Raw genomic sequence first — 8694 nt, 5'->3', positions numbered from 1 at the left:
CATACTGTTTTGGACACGGGTGGTGCTGTGGGTTAAACCACAGAGCCTAGGACTTGCTGATCAGAAGGTCGGCGGTTCGTCCCATTGCTCGGTCATTGCTCCTGCCAACCTAGCAGTTCGAAAGCACCTCAAAGTGCAAGTAGATAAATAGGTACTGCTCCAGCGGGAAGGTAAACAGCATGTCTGTGTGCTGCTCTGGTTCGCCAGAAGCGGCTTAGTCATGCTGGCCACATGACCAAGAAGCTGTACGCTGGCTCCCTCGGCCAGTAAAGTGAGATGAGTGCCGCAACCCCAGAGTCGGCCACGACTGGACCTAATGGTCAGGGGTCCCTTTACCTTTACCTGACTGTTTTGGAAGGTGAACATTTGATAGATTCAGCTTTAAAGGCATACTGGATTGAATTTCTCCTCCATCTCTAGGGGAAGGTTTAGTTGGCCAAGAAAAGGAAGGCCTTGGGTTTACTCTTGCCTGCTCACTAGTTTGCCCTGTGTGCTTCTAGCACAGTGGCTGGGTTTAGATGTAGGTATCAAAAATCATGCCAGCTTGAGCCCTCCTTCCTCCCCATGGAGCCCACCCCTTCCTCCTCTTGTGCACCCAACTAAAGAGGAGACTTCTTGGTTTGTTACCTTACAGCCCTTTTCAGGAATTGAGCCTGAAGACATAGAGGCAAAAAGAATATAGGGAGCTGGGATCAAGCACATTGCCCTGAAAGTCTACATGTGTCTTTTCTACCTGCAATCTTCCTGCATGAAATAAGTATGTAAAGACATAAGAAGAGTTTGGTGGATCAAGGCAGTGGGCCTGTTTATTCCAATGCTTTTATAATTTGAGATGCATATATGTTCTGTGAAATTTATTTATTTATTAAAAAAATTAAAATCACAATGTAAAAGACATCCGGGTCAAAGGACAAGGAATTCCTCGCTCCTATTCCATGTACAAAAGCCAACTCAACTGGCACATGGTTCTTATTTAGACAAATGCAACAGGGCAGTGTTCTCCACTGTGTCTAAGAGCTGTAGGCTAGCTTTGATGGCACATTTCTGCTCCTGTCGATGTTCCTCCTAGCATCTTCTTAATAGCTGGGGCCATTGCTAAATTAGGAGCATTGATCTTTGGAATACTTTACACCCTTGAGCATTTTCCAAAGGAGCAGTCAAGAGGTAAAACACAATGTGTTGTGATACCTTCTTTAACTGTTGGGATCTTATAATAAAACTTGGTATGTACAGGACTGACACAATTGTTTGGTTGAAGTTCCAACGCCAACTCTATTCCTGTGCCTATTTTGGGGGGAGTAAGGGAGGGTGAAAAGACTCAATGCCCACTGCCGTGCGAAATCTGACTCTCTCAAGTGCTCTACTTTACTAGATTTTACTGCATATAGCAGAAGAAAATGTACACAACTCACTATAAAGGGATGGCAAACAGAAGGGAGACAGAAGACATTGGTGCCATCTGCCTAATAAGGCTTCAGAGAAGATGAATGTATATGAAAACTTTTGAATATGTTTTAATTGCTGGACAGTCTTACTCTCAACAAAAATCAAATCGATACCTTTGCTAAAAAGTCTATCTAACCAATGGACTTTATAATAGGGCAGGTTCACAGCACTAGGAAAAATAAATTTCAAGCTAGCAGGATTTCAAGATCTAACTCTTTCCATGGTGCTAATTTACATCAATTTACAATATATACAGTACTCCACTGGGGCTGCTGAAGTTATTGTTGAAGCTCAACTTCGTAACTAAGTTGGAGGCTATAATAAAGGGATTTAAGAGCACAAAAATAGGTTACTGACAATGCCAATGTTCAGCAGTAATAATTGCTCTCTTGTCAAAAAGGATTATATTGGCAAAAGTAAGCATGACATGTTTGCATCATGATCGGTTAGACGCATTTAGCACCACAATGGCAGCCTATAGCAAATCCAGATGTAAACAACCTGTTGAGGTTCTATTAGTGGTCTGGAGACAGGGCAACCCAGCATGTTGTGATTATGCATCTCCAGGCCAAAGTCAGCAGCCTCTTTGGGCCAGTTGGAACCCTAAGGGTAGCTTGGCAGCTGCAAAACCACCACTGCAGAGAGCAGATCAGCAGTTCTTTTCTCCAATAAGATAGCTGGATTGCAGTGGCCGAGTCCACAAGTCCCTGCCAGTCAGGGATGGAACAGAAAGTTAGTGTCTTTTCTTTGCTATGACTGTTAGAGAGGATTGGGGACTGAACTTGGCTGTTCTTCCCAACTCAACAGGTAATTGGTGCTTTCAGCGCAGACACTTCTGGCCTATCGGTTGACAAATACACACATCCATCCAGATCAGGACTAAAAGTAGGACAATTGACTGATTAAATAAACCACTGCTTTTTAACGTAATTAATCAACTAGTTCTTAAATTTAACACAACGTGCATATTTCCTAAAGCTTCAGTATAGGAGCCTCTTTTGAGATGCATTGCTACAAGAAAAAGCCACTGTTAATATTTTCTTTTTCTTTCGCTGTACCAATAACAGAAAAAGATTTTTCACTTGTATGCTCATGGGGTTTGAGCTGTAGGTAACTGAGCGGGAGCAAGACCATGCGGGTGTGTGTGTGTGTAGCTCAGTGGCTACTACTCACAATGGCCATGTTCTGCCTCTACTTTCAAAGGCAGTGTGCCTTTGAATACCAGTTGCTGTGGAGCACAAGACCTCCCATAGGCAACTGGCGGGCCACTGTGGGAAGAGGATGCTAGACTAGATGGGCTTTTGGTCTGACCCAGCAGGACCGAAGGGTTTTAGATGGTGAGCTAACAGGAAAATTTGATATACATGTAGGTCATCTTTGCACAATCTTGCCAGGCTCTTGACTTGAGCAGAACTTAGAAACATGGAAACCTGCCTTGTGACTTTTGTCCATTGATGCCCAGTGTTGTTGACTGTGACTAACGACAACTTTGTAGGATCTCAGGGAGAGAAAGGCCTTTTCCCACCACCTGCTAGCTGTGCATTTTGACTGGAGATGCCAGGGACCGAATCTGGGACTTTTTGCATGCGAAAGATGCGAATGAGCTACAGTCTCTCCTCACAGGACCACAGGAATTCGTCTAGAATGGGAACATGCTTCTCCCTCCCACTGGAGAGCCAGTGTGGTGTAGTGGTTAAGAGCGGTAGACTCATAATCTGGGGAACTGGGTTCGCTTCCCCCCTCCTCCACATGCAGCTGCTGGGTGACCTTGGGCTAGTCACACTTCTCTGAAGTCTCTCAGCCCCACTCACCTCACAGAGTGTTTGTTGTGGGGGAGGAAGGGAAAGGAGAATGCTAGCTGCTTTGAGACTTCTTCGGGTAGTGATAAAGCGTGATATCAAATCCAAACTCCTCTTCTTCTTCTTCCCTATGTATCTATGCAGATGTCATGCAACTAGGAGTCTTGTTTAGGTTTGAGAGCTATGATAGGCAGAGTCTCCTTAGAACTGGAAGGAGGCCAGCGGGTGGGTGGGTGGGGGAAATAGTCAAAGTAGTCTCATTGCTCAGGGTTTAGGAAACAGGCCAGTTAGTCAAGGTATGCTTGCTTACGGGATTAGCAAAGGCTTTGGGAAAAGCCATTACTCATCACCCGATACTGTTTCCCTACAGAGAATTTCCTACAGGGGCAATTCCCTGGGACATGTCATGCGTTTTTCTTGCTACTGCCTATCTGCAGCACACCAATCTCTGTAGCAACTGTTCCATGGCCCAGAAAATATGCTGCAGGGTGTCTGAAACTCTGCTGAAAGATTTGCTAAAGATCACAAGAGGCCATCCTGTGTAATCTTTAGGTTAACTGCCCAAGAAGTTGTGTTTACAGCATGGTATATACATTCCTGTCTCAGTGACTATGCTGGCTTGGGACATGGGTGGCGCTGTGGGTTAAACCACAGAGCCTAGAACTTGCCGATCAGAAGGTCGGCGGTTCGAATCCCCATGACAGGGTGAGCTCCCGTTGCTCGGTCCCTGCTCCTGCCAACCTAGCAGTTCGAAAGCACGTCAAAGTGCAAGTAGATAAATAGGTACCGCTCTGGCGGGAAGGTAAACGGCGTTTCTGTGCGCTGCTCTGGTTCGCCAGAAGCGGCTTAGTCATGCTGGCCACATGACCCGGAAGCTGTACACCGGCTCCCTCGGCCGATAAAGCGAGATGAGCGCCGCAACCCCAGAGTCGGCCACGACTGGACCTAATGGTCAGGGGTCCCTTTACCTTTACCTATATTACCTATATATTCCTGTCTCAGTGACTATGCTGGCTTGGCCATGTGCACAGAATGGAAGATGGCAGGGTCCCCAAAGACATGCTCTATGTGACATGAAGGCTGGCAATGTCAAGCCCGCCACATAGGAATCCTTTGCAGGTGACCGCACTGCCTGGAGACAGACAATCAGGTTGAGTCTGCAGCAGCACTACCGGACGCCTTCCTCTGCCCCAGCTGCAACAAAACATGTCTCTTCTGTGTTGGTCTCTACAGCCACAGCAGATGCTGCAGTTCTGCAACAGCTTGACCTCACCCCCAAAGGCGCATTCCTCCATGGTCTCCTGAGACAGACAGATGCCAACAACTAACCAAATACATTAAAAGGAAGGAAGGAAGGAAGGAAGGAAGGAAGGAAGGAAGGAAGGAAGGAAGGGAGGAAGGAAGGAAGGAAGGAAGGAAGGAAGGAAGGAGTCATTTCAAGGTGGCCCTATTTTGAACTGGTCATTGCGATTCAAAACCCCATGCCACCAGTACTTAAAAATCGGTGAAGTCTCCTAGAGATATATTATACAGTCCCCAAGTGGAATGATTATTATGTGCAGGAAAAAAGCAAAAAGCCCAAAGGTAGTTTTTCACAACTGATAATCATCCACGTCTGTGTGTTTACACCTAGCAAATTACATGCAGAGCAATCATGGGTGTAGCCAGGATTTTTGTTAGGGGGAGCAGAACCTCAGTTAGTTAAGTATTTTTATTGATCTAGCAGGGGGAGCTGCGCCTGCTGGCCCCCCTTGGCTAAGCCCATGACAACAATCTATATCCCTGCTCATCGACTCATTTTTAACATTGGCTGTCTTTTGAACTGAGGGAAGGCTGGATGCCCAGGAACTTTTGTTCCACCTGCTTACTCATTTCCACGTGAACCGAGATGGGATACACAGCTCAGTGGCAGAATGCCTGCTCTGCATTGCAAAAGGCCCCAAGTTCTGTCCTCAGCTTCTCCAGGGATGATTGAGAAAGTTTCCTGCCTGAAACCTTGGAGGACCATTGCCTGCCATTGTAGACTAGGTAGAGCTAGGTGGACCTATGTAGACTTATGGTCTTACTGAATTCCTATGAGATGCAGGCAATTGGTTGTTTAATCCTCTCTTCAACACTGGGAATAGCAAACCCCCTGGCTTTGGCCCTTGATTTAACTATTTATTTTGTGCTTCTATCCTGTATTTTTATCTTGTGAACTGCCCCAAGGTCTTCGAATGCAGGGCAGTATAAAGGTAAAGGTAAAGGGACCCCTGACCATTAGGTCCAGTCGTGACTGACTCTGGGGTTGCGGCGCTCATCTCGCTTTATTGGCCGAGGGAGCCGGCGTACAGCTTCCGGGTCATGTGGCCAGCATGACTAAGCGCTTCTGGCTAACCAGAGCAGCGCACGGAAACGCCGTTTACCTTCCCGCCGGAGTGGTACCTATTTATCTACTTGCACTTTGACATGCTTTTGAACTGCTAGGTTGGCAGGAGCAGGGACCGAGCAACGGGAGCTCACCCCGTCGCGCGGATTCGAACCGCCGACCTTCTGATTGGCAAGCCCTAGGCTCTGTGGTTTAACCCACAGTGCCACAATAAACAACAATTTGAAGGGTGGCATTGGGGCTTCTTTTAGTGGGGTGGGGTCTGTAGGTCTGCCTTTTATCTATTTAGTTGTGTTTTTAGGTTTTTACTGGATGTTTTCAATCTGTTTTGATGTTAAGAAGCTTTGGGTTTGTCGGTAACACTGGCAGTAAACAACTTTGTACACTTTTACATGGCTTGGTTCAATTCAGATGCTCTATGCATAGCGTGTCATGGTGCAACCTGCCTGCTGCCACAATCCCACCGCCTCCACCACTTGCATGAATTATCCCTGGTCCAGTTTGCACTACAAAAACTGCTTGCATGTTGAGCAAACATGTGTGTGAATGCGCCTCAACTGGTGAGCAAAAGGGCTGTGATGACAAGCCAGAAACTGTACATAGAATATGCCTCTGGATACCAGTTGCTGAAAAACACGGAAGGGTGAGAGTCTGGCCCATAGGCACCTGTCTGTCCACTGCAAAAACAGGATGCTGGACTAGCTGAGACACACGCCTGATCCAGCAAGACTCTTATTATGCTATTACATACACATGTGATTCAGTCCTCCATAACTCTGTTTAATGCCGGGATGAGGGACATCTGAAGAGTGTGTTCTCTTGTGGGCAGCTTCCTGGGAGCCACAGGCCAGTTGGTGGTATGGCCAGAGGCAAAGGTGGGTAGACTGATCTGCGTGACTATTACTTTTGTCCTGTAGTCTATGTTCCAGACGTTCTTACACCTACACATTCACACACACCCTCCATCCAGTAAAACCAGTTGCCGTGGTTCAAGGACACCAGACAAATGCATTTGGGGAGGATGCAGAACACAGATGGTTTGCCTTGGAGGGGGCGGGGAGAGCAGGGTGCCCTTGGATAGTCCAAGCGCTGGAAAAGGGGGACTTTGGGGTGCACTGGGCCTGGGAGACTAGGATTCAGGTTTCTGCTCAGCCATGAAACTCACTGGGTGACCTTGGACCAACTGCCGTCTCTCTCTCTTTTTAATCAATGCTTTTTATTGGTGTTTCATTTAATAAAAAGAAACAAAATACAGTAAAATTCAAAAATCATTTCCCCACATTCTTTCCCCACACTCTGCTGAGCATTGACTTCCCTCCCTCCCTTCAACAGGTTTTCTTATGTCAATTACTTTTCCACAGTTTCTTATTGTATCCAATCCTATCTACATCATAAGATTTATTTCAGTCCTGCCAGAGTCTTCAAATTTCTACAGTTATTATTTATCTACTCCATAAATTTACTCCAATCTTTTTGCTTCCTCCTGATTTCGGATTCTACAGGTCAGTTTTGCTAGTTCTGCATAATCAACCATCTTCGTCTGACGCTCCTCTATTGTGGGTAATTCTGGTACTTTCCATTTTTGGGCTAACAAAGTTCTGGCAGCAGTCGCAGCATACATAAATAACCTTTGATCTGCCTTTTCTATTTCCTCTCCCATCAAGCCTAGCAAGAAAGCTTCTGGCTTTTTCGGGAAAATGTATTTAAATATCTTTTTCAATTCGTTATAAATCTGTTCCCAAAACTGTTTCATTTTCTCACATGTCCACCGGACCAGCTGCCATCTCTCAATCCCACCTACCTCACAGGGTTGTTTTGAGGATTAAATGGGAAGTGGCCAAAATCATGTGCATTCCCTTGAGCTCCTTGGAGCAAAATACAAGTGCAATAATAAATACAGTTCAATTTAAATAAAACTGGAAGGTGAAGTGGGAGGCCAGCCACTAATACCAGAGGAGATATTGCGGGTGCAGTTGTGGGTAGCAGGGAAATGGTTCTGGGTATCAAATGCACCTCAGACTCCTTTCGAGCGTGGCTTGTTGTACAGTGGTACCTCGGGTTAAGTACTTAATTTGTTCTGGAGGTCTGCACTTAACCTGAAACTGTTCTTAGAGCCAGTGTGGTGTAGTGGTTAAGAGCGGTAGTCTCGTAATCTGGGAAACCGGGTTCGCGTCTCCGCTCCTCCACATGCAGCTGCTGGGTGACCTTGGGCCAGTCACACTTCTTTGAAGTCTCTCAGCCCCACTCACCCCACAGTGTTTGTTGTGGGGGAGGAAGGGAAAGGAGAATGTTAGCCGCTTTGAGACTCCTTAAAGGGAGTGAAAGGCGGGATATCAAATCCAAACTCTTCTTCTTCTTCTTAACCTGAAGCACCACTTTAGCTAATGGGGCCTCCCACTGCTGCCGCGCCGCCGGAGCCCGATTTCTGTTCTCATCCTGAAGCAAAGTTCTTTACCTGAAGCACTATTTCTGGGTTAGCAGAGTCTGTAACCTGAAGCGTATGTAACCTGAAGGGTATGTAACCCGAGGTACCACTGTATAGCAAATGGGGCCTGCAGCAAGATGCTGCAGCATGGAATGTTGCAGCGCAGAATGCATTTTGGTTATGTTCTCCTTCTACTGTTGAAGGCAGTGTAGCTCTGAGCACCAGCTGGGCGGAATCACAAGTGCTGTTGTGCTTGCAGCTTTCCCAAGAAGCTTCTAGTTGGCCACTGTGAGAATGGGATGATGGACAAGAAGGTGACCCACTGGCCTGATCCAAGACTCTTCTTCTGTTCTGTCCCTACTCAGGTTGACTGACAGCTAGCCAGCTATGCTCTATTGCATTGCGCCTCCCTGCCACCCAAAAACCAGCAGGCAGAGCTCACCAAGCATGTTCAGTCATCACTGCCCTGTTTTTGGGCGCCCCATTACAATCTCTATAGTTGCTTTTGCCAACAAAGGTCCGTATAGTAAAAGCTATGGTTTTCCCAGTAGTGATGTATGGAAGTGAGAGCTGGACCAGAAAGAAGGCTGATCGCTGAAGAATTGATGCTTTTGAATTATGGTGCTGGAGAAGACTCTTGAGAGTCCCATGGACTG

The sequence above is a fragment of the Podarcis gaigeae genome (assembly GCF_964106915.1).
Source record: "Podarcis gaigeae genome assembly, chromosome: 1".
Taxonomy (NCBI): domain Eukaryota; kingdom Metazoa; phylum Chordata; class Lepidosauria; order Squamata; family Lacertidae; genus Podarcis; species Podarcis gaigeae.
This window is presented reverse-complemented; position numbering follows the sequence as displayed.